The sequence below is a fragment of the Hoplias malabaricus genome, chromosome 4 (genome assembly GCF_029633855.1).
Source record: "Hoplias malabaricus isolate fHopMal1 chromosome 4, fHopMal1.hap1, whole genome shotgun sequence".
Lineage (NCBI taxonomy): Eukaryota > Metazoa > Chordata > Actinopteri > Characiformes > Erythrinidae > Hoplias > Hoplias malabaricus.
In genome coordinates, this window is record NC_089803.1 from 55104947 (window position 1) to 55127833 (window position 22887).

Here is a 22887-nt window from a genome sequence, read left to right on the forward strand (position 1 = left end):
AAGAGCATTACTCTTTTATTAGAAGATGTTTTATATTGCTGTAAATACACAGCATGAGTTAGGTGCTATTGCATCATTGAAAGTATCAAGTTGTGTGTTTGTTTATAAGTGTTTTTATTATTGTGAATGGCTAATAGTGTGTGAATAGAGTAGTGTTTAGCAGACAGTAACAAAATAAATGTAATTTGTTACTGTACTTAAGTAAATTTTTTGTGTATCTGTATTTTACTGAATTATTTCCATTTTGGGCGACTTTATACTTAAACAGACAGATATCAAAGATTTCAAAGTCAGATATCTTACTTTTTACTCCATTACATTATGAAAATCTGTCGTTCCTTTTGGTTTATGTGTGGATAAAACCATAACATGTCAACAAATCACCCGGCTCCATGCAGATATCTGCCCGGCACAGTTGCCAGGAGATGGACAGATACAGTCTGAGCATTAAAACAAGCAAAGCTCAGGTTCTGCCTAAAACCAAGTAATAAGAATGGCAGACTTTTTGTTTTAACTGTTGTGCATATTTTAAACTGTAAGTAATCACTTGTTTCAGTTCTTAGAACCGTTATGAATTAACAAAATTGTTTGTACTTTGAGTCAGCAGTGACTACTATTCATGTACATGACATGGTTTACGGATCTGTAGATGTCACTGATCAGGATGAGGGTGAGAATCAGTTACAGGTTTATTTAACCGTGTTGAGCAATTTACAGTGTAAATTAACACAATACTTGAAGCGAGCTCAAAAACAGAATTATTCCAAAAGCTGAAAATCATTACAGCGAGATAAACAATTCCAAAAGGCAAATCCAAAAAATAAAACAGTATCAGGCAAAAAGTCAGAAAAACTAAAAATGTATTTAAGAAACAGATGGCTCAGATTTGCTTAAATATCTTTGCAAACAACAGGCCAACTTTGCAACTACGGAGACAAAACAGCTTAAAGGAATTCTCTATAACATTTTTTACCTTAAAATTATAGCTTAAAATTTATTGGGATACTTCACTGTGCTGTAATACTATATGTAAACTGTGCTGTTTTGCTATATGTAATTCTATGTGTTTTATAGCCTCTGTCAATGTTTATCTTGGCTCAGCACTGAAGAAACTGCACTTCTGTAAGAGGGTAGACACACTGGTCCTACAAACCAATCGCAGTCATTGTGGTTTCCATCGATGAGACTTGTAGTTAGTTTTATTTCTGGAGAGGTGTGAGTCAGGCTACGGCGTAAGGTTTGGTTTCAATTTGTGACCTATGGCAAAGGTTCGTCACAGAATCATGAAATGTCCTTAAAAAACTTTGTCCACTACTGGTCTTTAGGAACAACTAAAACAAAAAATACACAAACTCAAAATGTCACCTTTTGTAGGTAGGACAAATAATATATGTAGATTAATTTATGATTTAATTGCATCTTGCATATTTACTGTTATTCTGTTATATATAAAGATGTGGTTACACAATTATCAAGGCCGTAGAAATAGTATGGATAAAGGTCACATGCCTCCACCAATATCCAGTGATTATTGAATAGTCCCCACCAATTATTTGATCCTCCCAAAACCAAAAAAAAAAACTGATCTGTCAATGTCTCATTAACCTAGAGGTGCAGAAAGGCTTAAATCACATTCTCTACTCAAGTCCTTCCTCCCCGTAGCACATATGACCAGTATGATTGGCTGTGCCTTTCCCTGCTGTCACGCGAGTCTGTAGTTTGGTTGTTAGCAGCGGCAAAACGTTCCAGTCATAAGCGAGTATAACTGTGCAAGACTCAGGTGCAGTGTGGGTGACACATGGGTGTAAAACGTAAGTGAGGATGGCAGCAAAAAAGAAGAAGGTGGACATGAGCTATTTTTCAAAGAAACGTGTAAGTCAAGTTCAAGTGAGTCCATCACTATAACAGTTGTTTGTTCTATGAATAACATGATTTGGAAATAAGCTGCACAATAAACTGCCATTTGTCAGTTCTCTTACATTATCGTTTTTTCATGGTGAAAAGGGAAAAAACACCCCAAAAAACGGGTGGGGGGGGGGTAGTTTCATAGGTCCCCACGAATGTCAAGAGCAAATCTACCCCATTGACATTGTAATTACAAGAGCTGTATTGTGTTGCACTGCTTTGTTACAGAGAATAGTAATATTATAGTAAGACACTAATTTTTACTGTTAACCCAACATCAACAATGTGACTCAAAAAACTGCTGAATGAAAAAATGTCTGTGCTTCAAAAGCAAATTCATTTAGAGATAAAGTAGAGGCCTCTTTCTGCATGGTATTTTCCTATTTGCTTCCTGTTTGGTTGAACTGAGATCCCAATACATCAAGTATTCACATAATCGGAAAATTTACCCAGCACCACAGTCACTAAGAGCAACAGTAAAACTCCACTCTCTGTTCTTCACTCTATTGGTGACTCCCTATTCAGCCATAAAGTGCCACTTTAATTAAAGCATTTCTAAGTCTCATGACAAAGTTTTTATTGCTGAAATTTCATGAAGACTCCTGTCCCTTGCCCAGCATGACACTGAGCTGGTGCAGTACATATAAAACAAGCTGAAATCTTCCAGCTGCCTATACAGTGTGTGCAGAATTATTAGGCAAGTTGTATTTGAGAGTATTGTTTTTATTATTGAACAACAACTTTGTTCCCAATCAACCCAAATATAAATATCAAAGCTTAATATTTTTGGAAATTGGAGTGGGTTTTTTTTAGATTTGGCTATCTTAGGAGGATATCTGTGTGTGTAGGTAACCATTACTGTGCAGAATTATAAGGCAACTTAATAAAAACCAAATTTATACCCATCTCACTTGTTTATTTTCACCAGGTAAAACAATATAACAAACAGACTTTAGAAATAAACGTTTCTGACATTCAAAAACAAAACCAAAAACAAATCGGTGACCAATATAGCCACCTTTCTTTACGATGACACTCAAAAGCCTTCCATCAATAGATTCTATCAGTTGCTTGATCTGTTTACGATCAACATTGCGTGCAGCCACCATAGCCTATAGCCCACCATAGCCCAGACACTGTTCAGAGAGGTGTACTGTTTTCCCTCCCTGTAGGTCTCACATTTTATGAGGGACCACAGGTTCTCTATGGGGTTCAGGTCAGGTGAACAAGGGGGCCATGTCATTATTTTTTCTTCTTTTAGACCTTTACTGGCCAGGCACGCTGTGGAGAATTTGGATGCATGTGATGGAGCATTGTCCTGCATGAAAATCATGTTTTTCTTGAATGATACCGACTTCTTCCTGTACCACTGCTTGAAGAAGGTGTCTTCCAGAAACTGCCAGTAGGTCTGTAGGTCACTCCATCCTCAACCCGAAAAGGTCCCACAAGTCCATCTTTGATTATACCTGCCCATACTGGTACACCACCTCCACCTTGCTGGCGTCTGAGTCGGAGTGGAGTTCTCTGCCCTTTACTGATCCAGCCTCTCGCCCATCCATCTGGCCCATCAAGAGTCACTCTGATTTCATCAGTCCATCATACCTTAGAAAAATCAGTCTTAAGATATTTCTTGGCCCAGTCTTGACATTTTATCTTATGTTTCTTGTTCAAAGGTGTTTGTTTTTCAGCCTTCCTTACCTTGGCCGTGTCCCTGAGTATCATACACCTTGTGCTTCTTGATACTCCAGTAACGTTGCAGCTCTGAAATATGGCAAAACTGGTGGCAAATGGCATCTTGGCAGCTTCATGCTTGATTTTCCTCAATTCATGGGCTTCTCAATTCAACACGCTTCTTGCGACGCTGTTGGCTATTTGCCATGAAACGCTTGATTGTTCGGTGATCACGCTTCAAAAGTTTGGCAATTTCAAGACTGCTGCATCCCTCTGCAAGACATCTCAAAATTTTTGACTTTTCAGAGTCCGTCAAATCTCTCTTCTGACCCATTTTGCCAAAGGAAAGGAAGTTGCCTAATAATTAAGCACACCTTATATAGGGTGTTGATGTCATTAGTCCACATCCCTTCTCATTACAGAGATGCACATCACCTGATTTACTTAATTGGTAGTTGGCTTTCAAGCCTTTACAGCTTGGAGTAGGACAACATGTATAAAAAGATGATGTGATCAAAATACTCATTTGCCTAATAATTCTGCACAAACTGTAGTATATATTCCCCTCTATCTATGGCTCTGTTTGTATTCAGCAACAAACAAAAATCTACTGCAGTCATTCTTATATTCTTTTACACTATTAGACTTTACAGTACGGATGTGCAAATTAAAAGTTTTATCAGTATGACGGTGATAATTCAATCAGTTTTGCATATTTTATACTTGATAACATTAATATTTTGTAAAATACAGTAATTCAAAAGACCTTTAGCATTTTGGCAATATTAAATTAAATGTGTTGGAAAACATTTCAATCCTTTAACATCTAGAATAAATTGTAATTCCCCTGCGCATGCCCGGACAAGTTCTCACAGCATAAAGTACCTTAATAACTTGTGATATGATTAACTTGTCTGTTTTGCTGCTGTGTTAAAAGTCTGTAGGCATGAGATCATTTGCTAATTAGCTCTCTTAAGTTTACCATAGATTGACATAGCAACAGGTGATGAGTGATAGAGGTGTTTTCTGACTAGTCTACTCTGCTGTTATCAACTTAATAACAATTATTCATTCATTCATTTTCTGTAATCACTTTATCCTGTACAGGGTTGTGATGGGTTTGGAGCCTACCCGGTTTCACTAGGCACAAAGCAGGAACACACCCTGGATGTGGTGCCAGTCCACCACAGGATAACACACACTCACACATTTCCTAACACTTTTAAATAGACAGTCAACATACTAAGGTGTTTTTGGACAGAAACCAAATTACCTAGAGAAAACCCACACAAACACTAGGAGACACCACACCTTTACAACCCGTTACAGACCCATAACCCATGATTTGACTGCAAACTTAATATTTTTTTCAAATATAGAATAGCAATTATGGTATATTTTCCAATATTTGCATTGACATTTGTAGTTTTCTGATTTTTTTTTTAAGCTGAGATATGAAAAACACTATATTAATGCTAGTTTTACTGTACAATAAATACATTATGGAAGTTCTATAAATTTGGTTAAAGAATGCCTAAAGTGTTCTCAGCCTCTTTGAAAAGCTTCTGAACATTATTCACTTCAATTTTAAATAAAAAAAAATATCTGTACTGGACGTGTGCACACAGGTTTTTAGCATGTCTTATGTTTACAGAAATCATTTAGGCCTGCAATGGTGGGTGGGGATGGAGGTGTGTTTGTGTGAGAGTGTGAGAGAGAGAGGGAGAGGGAGTTTCATGATGGGTCTGGTTCTCTTTGCATGTGCCTGGCAGCCTATTTTTCCCACTCTGCTCATGCTGCAGGTGCAGCGTGCAGCTGCACTCAGCCACGCTCACACGCCAGCATCATGAATCATTTTCCCCTTTTCACAACAGCACAATCAAAGCATATGGACGACATGAAAGGAGGAGGGAGTGGGGGTGGTTCCTGTGTTTTATCTGGATCCTTACCATTGCTGGGCTGCTGAAGTCTCTGGAAAAAAATAGTCCAAGAGTGCATGCATGTGAGTACAAGGGAGGAGAGAAGCAGCAAAACTTGACTTCACAATACTCACATGATTGTTTTTCTAGTCCTGGCCCATCTCTGGCTGTCAGTGTTGTAAGACTGTCCATGAGCACATGGCCCACATAGTAACCTAGTGATAAAACAGAGAAAAAATATGGGAAAAGAGGGCCACACAAGTGGAATCAAGCCCACAGGGTAGGTCAGGCCTTTGTGGAGCCGTGGCCAAGAGTTTTGCAGGCTCTGCCTGTTGTTTTTCAGAAGATTTTGCTGATAAGCAGCAATCTGCCCTCCAAAACTTTCATTCATTCAGAAAGGCTTGAAGTGTCTCACCTTACCGTCTCAAAGCGAGTATGGATTGGAGCTGAAAGAGCACAGTCAAAGAGGCCTGAAGATGTCAAAACAGAGTCATAGATCACACACTGATAGGGAAAATGTGTGTACATTCTTAATGTGATGTATTAGATTTACTGAATTCATCCAGTAGTGGGCAGTATGGTCATCACTGTATAGCTATACTCTGTTTTGTAACAAATAAGTCTGTATTACATATTACAGTTGATACAAAAGATCCTGGGGACACGGACTGATTGTTTGAGAATCATTTTAGCCTTTGCGGATGGTCAAATAAGATTGCAAAATGAGCACATGCACTTTTTCACACTGCTTTGGTATTCATGGTTTCATTTTTCTACAACCAAACACATATGCCAACCAAACAGTTTAATAATGTTAACAAAAATCTGTTAAATAATACAATTTTATCATTTTAACAATATACCAATGATTTGTGCACATGTCAATCCAGTAAAATGTGCATGTAGTTATTTTTAATTTTTTTTTACATGAATACTGATAAAAACACCGTTCCTACTCGCGTTTAAAAATATACTACACTTAATGTTTTTGTTTTAGACTGCTGACTCTACTCAACAATAATCAAATATATTGTTTTAGAAAAGTAATCATTCTACACCACTGTTCTGTCATCTTAAATAAATCTAAAACACATTTGTTTATTTTTATGCTATAATGCTATATTTTTTGTGCTATAATGTTTGTTTAACAAGGGGAGTCGTACACTCACCCCACAGGCTTCTGCAAGCATTGCGATTAGCCCATAACCATCAGGATTATAAAAAACATTATTAGGTCATGCTTCATCTAAGTGAGACAAACAGGCAATGCTTGATTTCACACACTGAATGTGGTTTATAAGCTGCGCTCTCTGCTTGTTTCCACGATATATGAAACTTTAATGAATCAGAGGATGAATAGTTCATACATCATTCAGCACATCTGCAGCTTTGGTGAATAAGACCAATGGATGTGTCATGGATATATATACTTTTTGTTATTGTGGAAAATTGTATAAGTAGAACTGAACAGTATAAAAATAGAGATACAGCAGGTGATGGCATGTGAGCTAACGGCTAAGCCAGCTGTCCTTTATTACAAAACAGTTTTTCATTTTTGCTATTTCTTTCAATAGACTATAAACTTCAAAATAACATTGCACATTTCTATATGAACAGTACTATCAATTAAAAATACAGTAAAAAAAAAAAAAAAAAAAAAAAAAAAAAACAGTCTCTGTCTCAGCCTTTTGTGCTCTATGGTGATCTTATTGCAGTGTAGCTGGAGTTCTCTTGGCCTTTTCTTATTTCATGAGCGTTCAATGAATGTAATGTCCTGCTGCTAAAAGTGTTTTACTCTAAAACAGCCATGTAGACGTTACTGCGTTTTTGACATGTCGGTTCTCTCTGCTGCCGTAACACACACACACACACACATACAATTTTAGGATATATAATTAACCACCAAATTTTAAAGTAGTTTAAATTATTTTTTAAACTACCACCTTTATTTCATGTAAAAATAACTGAACTTTTGAATCAAGTAAGTTGAGTCCCATCACTTTTTTGCTATTTCTTTTTCACACCTTTGTTAGGGCACAGTTTTAGAAACATACTGCATATGCACAGTGAACAATCAAACACTTATGTATCAGTCACCAATTGTTATCACTGATTATTTTAGTGCAGACAGCAAAAGATATGAAAGTGAGATAAGCTTACGAAACCACTCTCAGCCTCCCTTGCAGCTTTACAATGATCCAAGTGTGTTTAAGCCTGCAGCAATTGACATAATTACTGTTACTCATATAGAGAAGGAATGATGTTTTTTTTTCTCCATCAGCAGATTTCTAAAACCAAGTGGCAGATGAACACTTGTTTATAAGCAGTGATGGTTGGACACTGCTGCACAATGTGATCTAGAGAGGCAGATGAGACAGAATTCATCCTATTCTCTTACATCACAGTATAACATGAATAGTAATTTGCTTATTGGGTTTGTTAACCTTCTAAAACTGACCATATCAATGACAATACAAGATTAGAACCTTAATTAGTAGCTGCTTCTAAAATTCTAGGAAGTTGGAACATTTCATTGACATTTTGATTATATTCAGCCAGAGTATATTTGATGAGGTACTGATGTTGGGTGATTAGTTCTGGAACACAGACAGTATTCTAACAAAAAGGTATTGTTTTAAGCTCTATCCCTCCAGAGTACACAGTTCCACTGCTCCACAGCCCAGTGTGGGGGAACTTTATTCTGGTCTAAACCACAATTCAAGCAGTTCTATGGAAATTCTGGAAACTCTCTATGAACAACTGAACCTCTGTATCTGCAACCTACAAACAGCCAAATTCACTAATATAATGGATGTCTGTACTGCCTGCTAGCTATGGTAGCTGGGTGCATGTACAGCCTGGCAGATCTCATCATTTTACTGGGCTGCTGGCCATACCGATGGATTGCCTTAACAGAAGTGGACCTATCTGCTAGATATACTTATATATATGAAGTATAGCAGGATGGCTATAGCAAATAGCTAAAACAGCAAATGGATATAGGCCTTAGTACCCTGCACGTCAAGCAGGCATAAGCCAAGTGATGAGATGCTACTAAGAATCTCAGGTAGCAAGAAGCTGACAGGGAAAAAGATTAACTATGTCATATGCACCTACAACTGCAGATTTTTGGCAAAGGGAATTGCCATGAACCATCAAATGGAGAAGCAAGAGAAATTCATTTGAGATGTGCTGGGGCTCAGCAAATCATGCCAGTATGAGGCATCTGGCTGATCGTCAGTAAAGATTGGGCTTAGAGAATTGCCTCTTGCAAGTTTGTATCTCCTCAAAAAATGGTGCTAAACATTCAGTTATCCATTAAGGCCACCCTAAAAAATCTCCCATTGTTGCTATCAGTGACAACAAAGAGGAAGATTTAAATTGGGAGAAAGACATTAGAAAGGAGAACATTTAAATACCATGGCAGAGGTGAAGAGTCTATAAATCAGGAGTAGCTTGTTTCAGAATGATCTGGAGGAGAGGTGGACCTGGATCACTTTAAATGCAAGGGATCAGAACAAGATTGATTATATCCTAGTCAACAAGTGACAAATCCTGCAAGTTGTCTCAGTCGACACCAATAAACCATGGAAGCAGTCAACACCTTATGCTTGTGAAGATTGTGTTGGATGAGGGGAGGGAAAAGAAAAGACTGCACTGGATGTTGAAAGACCAGCGGGTTTTTGAGGAGACACTACTGAAGACTTCAATGGAAAGGAAACCTGGGACCAGCTTCAAGCAATCTATGAGGATTACGATTCACTGATCCAGAAGTTAAAAGGGTGCTTGAGGAAGGCAAAGTTTGCCAGACAAGGGAAACTGAAGAAAGAATCTTGGAGCAGATGAAGTTGTTGCTGGAGAGACAGAAGGACATGGAGAGATTGGAAAGATCACATCAAATGTTCTCTACTCTGCAAGCAATAAGACAATATCTGGAGGGGGATTTGAATACCAACCTTGTGTATAAAAACGGTGCCTGGAAAGGTCTTTAGAACTATTATCCTTGTATGTCTCCTCTCTCATACAGGTGCTAGTCATAAAATTAGAATATCATGAAAAAGTTGATTTATTTAGTAATTCCATTCAGAAAGTGAAACTTGTATATTATACTCATACAATACACACAGACTGATATATTTCAAGTGTTTATTTCTTTTAATTAGATGATTATAACTGACAACTAATGAAAACCCCAAATTCAGTATCTCAGAACATTAGAATATTGTGAAAATATTCAATATTGAAGACACCTGGTGCCACACTCTAATTAGCTAATTAACACCTGCAAAAGCCTTTAAGATGTCTCTCAGTCTAGTTCTGTAGGCTACACAATCATGGGGAAAACTGCTGATATGACAGTTGATCATTTATGACCATCAGTTGACAAAAGATGACCATTGACACCTTACCAAGCAGGGCAAGACACAAAAGGTCATTGCTAAAGAGGCTGGCTGTTCACAGAGGTCTGTGTCCAAGCACATTAATAGAGAGGCGAAGGGAAGGAAAAGATGTGGTAGAAAAAAGTTTACAAGCAATAGGGATAGCCGCACCCTGGAGAGGACTGTGAAACAAAACCCATTCAAAAATGTGGGGGAGATTCACAAAGACTGGACTGCAGCTGGTGTCAGTTCTTCAAGAACCACCACGCACAGACGTATGCAAGACATGGGTTTCAGCTGTCGCATTCCTTATGTCAAGCCACTCTTGAACAAGAGAAAGCGTCAGAAGCATCTCGCCTGGCTAAAGACAAAAAGGACTGGACTGCTTCTGAATGGTCCAAAGTTATGTTCTCGGATGAAAGTAAATCAAGGTCCCAGAGTCTGGAGGAAGAGAGGAGAGACACAGAATCCTTGGTGCTTGAGGTCCAGTATAAAGTTTCCACAGTCAGTGATGGTTTGGGGTGCCATGTCATCTACTGGTGTTGGTCCACTGTGTTTTCTGAGGTCCAAGGTCAACCCAGCTATCTATCAGTTTTAGAGCACTTCATGCTTCCTGCTGCTGACAACTTTATGGAGATGCAGATTTCATTTTCCAACAGTACCTGGCACCTGCATACAGTGCCAAGTCTACCAGTACCTGGTTTAAGGACCATGTTATCCCTGTTCTTAATTGGCCAGCAAACTTGCCTGACCTTAACTCCATAGAAAATCTATGGGGTATTATGAAGAGGAAGATGCAATATGCCAGACCCAACAATGCAGAAAAGCTGAAGGCCACTATCAGAGCAACCTGAGCTCTCATAACACCTGAGCAGTGCCACAGACTGATCGACTCCATGCCACACCGCATTGCTGCAGTAATTCAGTCAAAAGGAGCCCCAACTAAGTATTGAGTGCTGTACATGTTCATACTTTCCAGTTGGCCAGCATTAATTTGTAATTAATGAGTATAATATACAAGTTTTTTGAATATGTAAGCAAGGATTAGCAGCATAGTACATGGACATCTCCAGGGAGGCAAACTCCAAGTTCAATATCAATGTGGCTTTGTTGTCGTCATCATCAATGAAATTCCAGTAAAAGTTCGAAGCTCTTCATAGAGTGTGTCAAAATGGTCCTCAAAGACATCAACTTAGACAATGGGGTGAAAATCAACAGGAAGTGGGTGCAGATTAACAGTGGGTTATTGACCCACCTGCAATTCACGGATGATATTAAGCTCATGCAGAGGTATCAAGCAGAGGGCACCATTCAGCAACATACCTTGCTGAGTGAGCTGAACACCAGGAGCTCAGTGGTCAGTCTGAAGATCAACCACATATAAACTAAGTCCATCTGGTCAGATGGTATGGAGAGAAGGAGAAGACAGGATACTAATACTTGTAGCAGAAGGTTGCTAAACTAGACTGTAACTGGCATCTTGCTTGTGCAATATGTGATAATTGTAAGTGTACTTGAAGCTGATTCAAGTGTGCACTTTTTGTGCATTGTACCTGTTAAGCTGGGTGTTAGCTGGTTAAGTGGAAACATGCTCTCTAGAGCCACAGCAAAGAGCTATATGATGAAACATGCAAAAAAAAAACACAGACCTTTATCAGTCAGTCGCTACCTCTATTTGTCTGCCAGGCTGCAGATGAACAATTTCTGTTTGCTTTTTCTTGTTACCCCCTCTGAGAGTGGGTCCATGACCCATTGCAGCTAAGTTTATTGGCTGCCTTTGCTATGGTGGTGTGATTTATTTTTGTGGTTTTATTTTTTTAATATTAGACCCCAGACAGAGACTACTGCTGAGTTTGTGATTGTGATTATGATTTCATTTTTTTTTAATCACTGTTGACAATTTAGCCATCCAAGACCAAGCGTCCATGTGAATACAAATGACCTCTTTCTTTTGTGGCCCTCCCTCTCCCTCCATTACTCCAGCACTATCCTATCCAATGTGGGTGTCTGTTAGTTAACATAACTTAGATTAGCAGAAAAGACCCCATTGAACTCTCATCCTTGAATAGAACATATTAACTTTAAAAATCAGAAAAATAAATAAAAGAGGATCAAGCAATCCAAATATCAGTTCAATTTGACTAGGGACTGTATGGATATATGACTATATATAAAGTTTACCAACAATGGTACATTTGCATTGGGTTGATTTATGTGCACTGTTGCTGATATATAAATGGAAGGTAAATAAATGTATTAGTGAAGAGACTGGTGTGTTGTAGGGTGCCTGTGGCTTTTCTGTCGTGGTCTGGCAGCGCTCTTCTCTTTCTGCCTCATTCAGACGTGCCTTGTCTCTCAGCAGGTGAATACCAGCGTGAGAGCGCTTATTTTCAGATGGCTGTTGTGTGTCTGCTGGCATCCCCCATTCACAGGGCCTGACAAAGTTCTTGTTTTTAGAAACAGTGATAAAACAGCAATTACTCACCCAGGCTAGTGTTTACTGAGGCGGCTGTAGCTGAAGTAACTCTGGCACGGCAGGAAGACATAATGACTCCATTTCTCTCTTCCTCTTTCTTTCTCTGTCTCTTCCAGCAGGGCTTTTAGTGCTGTTTTTAAATTGGGTGAATGGTTCATACCTGGAAAAACAGCTGTCCTCATACCCAGATAATAAATGAACATTGATCCCATCACTGATTCAAAAGAGCTATCTGATGGTTGAATAGACGCTAAACTAATGTTTAGTATTAGTGTTTATTTGATGTTTCTGGACATCTAGACCACACAGTGTTCTACTGGCAAACTTTTTTGTGGTGTTCCACTTTTAAAAATCCCCCAGAAAATCTAGTACACTGGTGATTCATCTAGGAAGCCCAAATCCTGTTCCTTCCTCCTGTGCACTCATTCACAAAATTAAGTTGGTTAACTGTACTAATATGTTATATTACATTTTAAAAGACTACACAAGTCTCTAATAGAATGAGCTAAGTTGGGTATTTCCCAAGAGAAAGAAAACATAATGTGTGTGTTTATATATATATATATATATATATATATATATATATATATATATATATATATACTTGAGAAACTGTCATGATGCTACTGTCATAAATATTGCCAAATGTGCTTAGGAGCACTTTGGAAAACCTTTGCCACATAACACAGTCCACAGCTAACCTGAAACTATATACTATTCTATGTGGAAACTAGGGGTGGGCAACATGGCTGTAAAATAATATCACGATATGTCAGGACGATATGACGAAACAATGAAAAACACATTTATTAATTTCAAATATACTGTTGCAAAAAAAAACCTATATATATATATATATATATATATATATATATATATATAATATATATATATATAATACTAGAAATGTAATTTCAATCATTCAGAGGCACTTTCCACCGTACTTCTCTGTGCCTAAATGACTCATGTAAAGAACATATTCCATATTGCATTGCATACTGCTAATTGCATGATGTCTCTAATGAGTTCTCAGGGCCTAATCTCATCTCAGTTGGTCCCAAAGACAGTAGAAACATGTGTTGTGGTTAGAGGAGACCATGTTATAGCATGTTTACAAAAATGGACATTGTGTTTTCCATGCTAAAGCTGAAAGTGATAATTCGATAATTCGGTTCAGAGTATTATTAGGGATTGGTGCAAAAAGCCAATAATTCTAATAGTATGGGGTGTATCAGGGGCTACAGAATAGGTGACTTGCATACGTGAGAAGTGTCCATTGATCTGGAGGCAAACATTGGGTTTTTAGAGAGACATATGCTTCCATCAAGACAACGTCTTTTCCTGGGAAGGTGATGGTTATTTCAGCAAAACAATGCCAGGCCTCATTCTGTACATACTACAACAACAAGGCTTTGCAGACACAGTGTGTGTGCTTCACTGACATGCCTGTGGTCCAGATCTGTCTCCTATGGTACCTATGGTATCATAAAGAGGACAACAGCAACAGTAACCATAGACTGTTGAGTAGCTGATTTCTTTTATCAAACAGAAAAGCACAAAAATTCCATTTGCAAAATATTTACAATTAATTTGGTCAGTTCCAAATGATTTAAACAGTGCAAATTTATGGCAAGTCGATTTAACACAGTGGTAAATATGCCTCTGCCCCCACTTTTTTCTGTTTGTTTCAGGCATTAAATTCTAAATGTGTATATATTTACAAAATATAGTCAAATGAAGGCATGCATTTGTCAGGTAAATTAAGCTTCAAGAGAATTACCAAATATTGCCTTCCAATGTTCCAAAATGTCCCAACTTTTCAGGAAATGGTGTTTTATGAACCCACAGCAGCCAATGAGTGTGTTTTCAAATAACAATCCTCTAACACTCCATGAGTGAGCATGCAAAGTGACAGTTTTCTCTGTAGTTTTGCTAAAATTAAATTTACTTCCTAAATACCTTCCCTATTTAAAGTTAAATACCTCCCTGAAGAGGTAAATACTGTGCAAGAGGATTTTAATGATAGATTTATTTTAGTTTCAACACTAAAATTAACATTGAATCAAATGATCAGATCAATCTCAAAAATCTGTACAATGAATCTGCTAAGGTAGTATCATTTAATCTACATCAGTGTTTCCAAAATGTAAAAGCACTTAGAAAAACAACACTGAATAAGCTTGCAGTATTACACTATTGATTGTGTTTGAACAGTAATCAATAATGAGGGATTTTGACAATATTTCATTGTTGAATATAATAGCAACATGCTATCTGGAGAAGCCAGAGCTTTCTGAGAGATGAAATTGAAATTATGCTTATTAATTGCCTCAGGGTCTGGAAGAGGAGCTGGTAGAGCATCTTGCTAAAACAGGCACAGTCTTGTATCTGGTTTTTAACAAAAGCAGATGTTCACTGACCCAAGGCCCTTCTCGTATTTATACTAAACGCTTGAGTCAGCAATGTTATGATATAAACCTCTCAGTATTTGATAATATAACACATTTTATGACTGCTTATTATCTAAAAAAAAAATCACAGTTTGGATGATTTTCGTGTATCAAACTGGTTTTGGTTATGGAAAAAGGTCACCCAGCCGAAAAAGGTCAAGAGGGAAAAAAAATCTGTTTACCAAATACTGTAGACCACAGATAATGTGGAAATAATCTGCAGTGTGGGCATTTTCAACAGAATGGCTGCTAGAGCTCTATCAGATGTGTTTCTTTTCTTTTTTCCATGCATTCACATGAGTGTTTTTGCTTGGAGAACAAAAAACAACTGTAAAATACCTTGCTGTGCTTCAGTCATCTGTCAAGGTCAGTGGTTTCAGGGTTTTTGCTTTGCAACAGTCCCCCCCTCCCCCTCCACTGCAATCAGCAAGGCCTACTCTCAGAGCAGCACTTAATGAAAAGCATGATCTTCTCCAGTAGGAGAGATAGGGGCTGTGTCCTACAAATTTAACTGGCACATCTCTGAAAAGATGAGACACCAGGAACTTTATCCTTATGAATGAATTACGACACTAATGAAAGCGTTTCTCTCTCTGTAGATTTCGGTGAAATATCTAGTGAAGGAAAAAAAAACCCTGGAGTGATGTCATGCAGATGAATGCAGCGTAGATTGAAAATAGATTAAAAAAGGGGGAGAGAGAGAAAAGGAGAGAAAGAGTGCAAAAGAAAATAATGTGTGTACAATATGTTTTCACTTATGGGGTTTGACAGGTCTGAGGCGAGGAGAAAGCTAAAAAAAAAAAAAAAAAAGTTGGCAGGCCCCAACCACAAGCGCGTGGCAAAAAGATTCAAGCTCAGGGAGGGGAGGGGGAGGGCTTTGGAGCCAAGCCACTGATCACTTTAACCCCTTCATACCTCTGTTGTTTGCTCAGGAGAGAAATCATGTTCACTGTGGAGTGTAGGTGATGATCAACAAAGTCTTTTGTCTTTATTTTTCTTTCTTTTATATTCTGAGACCTGTAAGCCATTAATCTATAATAATTCTATAAATTAATTATTATTGTATATTTAATTATCAATTATTGTATGAAATAATCCAGGGACCTGGAGGTTGTGGGTTCGATTCCCGCTCCGGGTGACTGTCTGTGAGGAGTTGGTGTGTTCTCCCCGTGTCTGCGTGGGTTTCCTCCAACAGTCCAAAAACACATTGGTAGGTTAATGGATGGATGGATGTATAAAATAAAATAATTTATTGTGAATGAATATAGAAGACAGGAACATGTATGGAATTGTGGATTTATGTAGTAAACAAAAAAGTGTTAAATGAACCAGAATATGTTTTATGCTTTTAGATTCTTCAAAGTCACCTTTTGCTTTTCAGCTGTGGCTTCATCAAGAGATAATTTGTGTTTGAGACCTTAGCATGGGTTGTGCTAAAGTAGTACACAGTTCTTACAGTGAATAGCCCTATTCCACCAATATCTAATGAGAAGAATTTTGACTGGTAATATATATATATATACAGTCCAATAATAGGGTGCTTTATATTCCTCTATAATAATAATAATAAAAATAATAATGTTACACTTATAGAGCACCTTTTAGTACTTGCCATTTGGGCATAGTGACATTAGCCTCATGTGTTAATCCAGCAAAACTCAATATATTATTTATGTCAGTGCAATTACAATGCAGGTCATTCTGATTTGAGACATTTAAGGCTGTTGTACGCAAATGGACAACTTGCTTCAACACAAGGTTGACACTTTTCCTTGGCTAAACAAGAGACGATTGCATGGACATATTTTTGAATCAAAACTAGTGAAAATGTCTATGAATCTTATCCTGCTGCCCATAATGTGTCAGTCTCAGACACATTACGCTGCTGTCTTTAATTCACTATTTAATATCTCACCACCATTCACCATTGAAACAAAAATAATTCTGCTTGTCTTGTGTGTGTGAGTGTGTGAGAGAGAGATTTTGTCATTCCTGGATTTATGAATTTATATTTAGATTGTGTGCCTTTGCAACAAAGATTGTGTTGTAAGTTTGGTGCTGCATTGCTGCAGTATCACTGTGATATTGCTTTACTATTATCAAAATTGAAATCTCCTATTGATCTGAGATGCTGGTTGTCTCTCCGAATCTTCTCATTGATACTGACAGCAGTGTCTGGGCTCAGAGTGTAAGGCCTGTAAAGGTGGGGTGCATGAAGCCTGGATGTTAGCAAACAGGCCTTGTGGTTAACGTGAGCCTAGTCTGCCGAGTGTTTTTCTTGGAGCCATGATGGACAGTCTGCTGCGGCTTAGGGAGACTGGACTGTACTGGACTGACCATGAGGGACCAGACTTCGACTAGAGATGACATCATTTAGAGCAACTTCCTTCTACAGGATTGCCAGATTGCTAATGAATGGTTTCCACATGAACAGTACTTCAAAACATATCAAAACGCATGACCAACTGGCCCAAAAAAGACCAAAATACACTGTAAAAAGGTTAAGTCAACTCAGCTTGAATTTTATGTCTACGCCTTTTCTCAGTTTATATTTATTTATTTATTTTTTATTTTTTTTGATTAAGTAATGTAACTTGAATTCAGTCAACAAAACTGTTTAAGCCGAGCAAATTCAAAAACGGAATGTCAGCACCTCCTTATAAATTAAAAGTACTTCACTAAAGTGCAGCCAAAAATTGTGTTGCCATTCTGAACATTTGCAGAGAATGTGATGAGTTAAGTATTAGAAATAAGAAAGCTTTGCAGAAAATTGATCTAAAGTTGATACTGACTTAAAAACTGATCTCACATTTTTCTTTTCTATATTTTCCATTGTAAACAGAAGCGCTATTTTCAGCTTATTGCTAATTAAAATATTTTATAATTTATTTAGTCATCACTACTTCCACCCATTAGCTAAGAATCTTCCATTCACACACACTACCACCAACCTGGGAGGGTGAGTGTAAGCGCATGTTTCGTCTGACATATATGAAGCCAGACACTCCTACCCACCCAGAAAGACTGGGATCATTTGTGCCTTTTTGGACTCCCAACCTCAATATTATCTCAGTATTTAGCTTTTTGAGATTTGTAAAATGAGGATGTGGAATGCATTATGAATTTGTAAAAATCATGATAAACCTTTGTGCAATTTTCCACAATTTCTCAGCAAACTGCTCACTTTGGCAACTCCGCCTTTTCCTTCATGCCCATCCTGAAAAAGTGGGAAGGCACATTTTAACTTTTTATTCCCCCAAAGTTATCTGAACAAGGATGGCCTTCAAATGTTCCATTTCCCCATGTGATGTGTAGTGTTAATAAAAAAAAATGATCCTCACTGAGAAAACTCTCATTATAGGCTGGATGAATGAGGTCATATTTTTTTGCAGTAACCAGGGACCATTTTGCTGTATTTGCTGGACTCCAGAGTCTGTAGTGCTGGCAAAAGATGGGCTGGGCTTTTAGTGATATGCTACCACTGGGGATCTTTGTGCTGAGGTAATTTTATAGCTGCAGATTCAAATATAAGTATCTTCTATAGGGGCCAATACTCATCATTCTTTGGAGATGTACTGTTATTCTGTATTATATATTAGACTAGATGAGTGCTCTCAGTTTACCTGGTGAACTTGGAGTAGTTAAAGTGTTCTGTAATTTGAAAACTATCTGCTGAAAGAATTATGACTCCCCAGGTGTAATTAAAGTGCACAGAGAGGACATGCCATTTTTATACCAGATCTGCTCTCTTTTTATTAAACGAAAGAGGAGAAATATGAATGGAGCAGAGCACTGTTGTAAATTAAGTAAACTTAAACACATTTATGTATTGCAGTGTATTTATACTGGATTAATTTTACAATTGCACTGTATCTTGAAAATATAGATACATTAATATGTGTCATAAAACTATGCTCTCACAAAGGGATTCTTGGACTGCAGTTCCATGAACAAGTTTATTTTTATTTCATATAAAAAACATGTCTTAAAGGTAATAACATTCTCCTTGACTTCCCATACATCTCACTACATCTTACCATAAGCCTTTTTCCTTGAGCTCTGCTACAAAATAAAAAATAAGAGAGTGGCCTGTGTTTGAACAACAAATTTATTTTATTAGGGTCATAATAATTGTATATAGTAGCTAAGTGTACGGATCCAGAAAAGGGTTCTGGTTTCAGCTTATTGAGAAAGGGCTCTAAGGCTCAAAACATTAGAGTGAACACAGGAAAGCTGCTGCTGCAGGCCGCTGTGTCTGCGTTTGCTTTAGTTGTGGAGGAGTTGGCAGAGTGCTGCAGCTTCCTCAGTTGAACTCAGGCCTTTCAGCACGCGAGCGCTTACAGAGAGGCTGCCAGTGTCCTCAGCTGAACCCCAGGCCGCTGATTGATTTGCACTGAAGCCCCAGCAGGTGTGGAGTGTTTGTGACATAAGCCAGAGCATCAGGTTCCCTCCACTCACTCTAAAGGTCACTGATTACTATCCGAGTAACCAAAATGCACCAGTTTGCCTAAGCAATAATTATTAACCCTTTAAACCCAAAGCAGAGGAAAGTAGAAACTGTTTACATAGATACTCAGTCAAATTTTGAAATTTTGTATTTACTTTTTACCTATTTATATTATTGTGTTTCATTTTATTTTGCAAAGATGACACTGTGCATGCGTTTCCCTTTTTGTGATTGGTCTCTTTTTTTTAAATTACTGTGCAGACTTCTGTTCCTGTGCTGACAGATGAAGCTAAGAGTCAGCAGCAATGCCCCACAAACAAATCATCATACCCCACTAAACCCACTAATTCAAGAGCTCACGAAGGGAACAATAGTTTTACTTGGTATATGCTACTCGGGCCACAAATGCATATTTTTATAGTAGGTAATTTATCATGTGTAATAAAGTATTGTTGAACTGATTAAAGTAGTTTAGTTTGTTTCCAGTATTCTGTGGTTACCAAGGAACATAATAAAAGATTATTCCATAAACAGCCTATTTTCTTAATGCTTTCAGTGCTTGTTTGCACTACGAAGGAAATGTTCATTGACTGTATATATGTTACGGTAGTTCTCAGCTGTTGTATAATTTAGTAAATTTTTTTTGCTAGTAAATTTAGTCATTGTGCTTTAGAGATACAGTTACATTGTCCAGTTACAAGTATTTATTATACAACTGCTTAAAAGTTGGCTCAGTCAATCAAATTTTAGGAATAATACCATCCATTAAAATTATATTGCTTTAGTAAAATAAGAAATATAGTCATGTATTTACTTAGCAAATGTTAAAAGTTCTAAATTTGCTTCATAATTACTATGTCACCCAAATGAAAATTATTATTTTTTTTTTCTTTTGGAGAAATGTCACCACGCACCACTGGCACTTATTGCCACGTCTCTTAAACCAATTCTGGAACATTACAGATAACTTTTCAGAGATAAAAGTAAGCCTTATTCATTTGAAAAAATATGAGTTATTTGCTGTGGTGAGAGTAGATGCACCTGCACCCTCTGTATATGTGTGCGCGTTTTTGAGAGAATTCCTGCCGGGTGAGGCAGTGGCCTATTGGAACATTTTGTGGTTTTGGAAGCTGTGATTGAGTCAGTGGAAGGGGTGGGGTGTTGGGGGTAGGGGTTGTAATTTTTAAAGTCACCTCTTTCATTGAGAAAAATGTCCGGCTGGCAGCCAGGTCGAGCCACTTGTACAAACACACACAGTCAGACAGAGTGTCCAGCAGCATCAGGCCGTCCCTGCTGAGAGCAGGTTCCACTCAGCAGGCCTTGTCACATTAGGAGCTTCTTCTGACAAGGCTATTTATCTGCACACAGCTAGTAGTCTGTTTGTTTAGTCTACAGCCTAAAGGAGTGGCTTAAACAAAGTGGCGTTATTACCTAGTTACTGCAATTTTTGTTTACATTGTAACTAGGCTGGGAAATAGGAGGTGTGTGTTTGTGCATTTCAGTGTGAGCTATGGGCTCGACTTGTGTGTGCGTTGCTGTTTGTGTGAGCGCAAAAAAAAAAATTAATTGCCACATGAATAAAATCTATTACATCAACGCACTTACTGCTGCCAAAAGTAAAAAGGGAAGAGCAAGGTTTAGCATTAACACAGCTTGTTTTTTTGCTTAATAACTTTATATTAAGCCAGATTTTTTTTCATACAAGCCAGCTGCACACCACAGATTGAAATAAAAACACGAACTTTGTTTCCAGCATAAGTCATTAGTGAACAGTTTGGTTGAATGGAAATGTTACAGCACATGGGTATTGTTATACAGTAGATGAATTCTGGGCTAATGAGGAGCTAATTGTAACAGTCACTAATACGTTTGGTAATTCAATTCTTAATAAAAATAGACATCTTAATCTTTCTTGACAACACAGTAAAAGATTGTGTGTAGTGATTAGCCATAACATTAAAAACACAAAATCACCTGCCTAATATTGTGTATGTGCCCCTGTGCCATCAAACAGCTCTGACCCGTTGAGGCAAATAATCCACAAAACCTCTGAAGGTATCCACTGGTTTAAACCTCCAAGACATTAGCAGCAGATTGTTTATGTCCTGTAAGTTACAGATTGGGGCTTCCATGGACATACTAGTTTTTCAGCAAATCCCAGATACTCAACAGGATGGAGAATGTAGAGACCATGCCAGAACCTTGAAAGATTTGTCATATTCTTGATAAAGGTGTGTACTTTTGTTATCTGAAACAATGTATAAGTAAATGGCCCAGGGTACATGGTAACCAGAATCTTCTACCAAGATGTATAGCCACCAGAATCTGGCCTTTGTCTAAGTCACTCAGAATCTAGTGCTTGCCTGATTTTCCTTCTTCCAACACATCAGCTTCAATAACTCAACATTCATTTGCTATATCACACCACCCAACGTTATAACAATATAACCAATGTTATTAAATCCATCTGCCAGTACTTTTAATTTTCTGGCTGATAGGTGTATGCATACCTTTTTGCAAATTTGTGATAGTCAGAAAAGGGCCTGCACAAAATTTAATAATAGTCACTAGGAGGCGCTTTTGTTACTTGAACGTTAGTTCATTGTGATTTCTGCTATGGTAAAAAAGTCTACAGATGAACTAAATTGCTTCCTTTACTTTATTTCTTAACTCTCTCAGCTACTCTTATTCAGTCCTAGTTATGTTGTTTGTTCACAATATTTCAAGGCATTATGCAGAAGAGCATTGTATAAATTAAAAAATGTAGAGTGGACACTGCACTGCAGACGTCCACTGCTTCTGTAGTTGAATAAAATTACATGTAGTTTTGTTAATATATTACTAACAGTACAAGTACACTCTGCAAAGAAGAAAGTGACTTATGTTATTTGAACAATGTCACAGAGCCCATTTAGTTCTTTAAAATGTCCCTTTATGTTTGAACCATGTATGTACAAGAGATGTGTGAATAAAATAACCCTCAAAATGAGGTTTTGTAATAACTCTAGTGTTTACTTATATATATCTGATACACCTCAGAGGAAGAAAACAATAACAGTTCTTCTGTATCATAATGCATCGTGTGTACTGTATCTATATTTCTAGTTGCTACAGAAGTATTTTTAAATGTACTTCAGTATCGAAAGTAGTTTCAATTAATGATATTACTTTAATAAAATTTTTCTCAATGAGAAATCTTGGAGGCATGATTCCTTTTACCAAGACTACATATACTTTTACTCCAGTACAGGAGCACTGTGCTTCATTCTCCAGTGGGAAAACATTTTGTGGGCTGTGCAGGACAGAGATGACGTGCATGTGTTTTTATTTGTATGAGAGTGTGCTGTTTATTTTCTTTATGGAATCCAAATGTCCCCACGAGGATAGGAAAACTCGGGTGGTTTTGGATTTTATTTTCAGACAGTTTAAATAATGTACTCAGGAGAAAAAAAATTTTGTATAAAATGTGGGATTTAATGGAAAACTGATAATGTGAGCATTTGTTTTTGGTGTGTGTGTGTGTGTGTGTGTGTGCGCACATCTGGAGTGTAGATAAAGCAGATCTCAGGGACTGTTTGAGCTGCTGTAAGTGCTGGTGTGTTAGCTCAAGGCCAGTTTTGAACTTCTCTAGACGAGTATC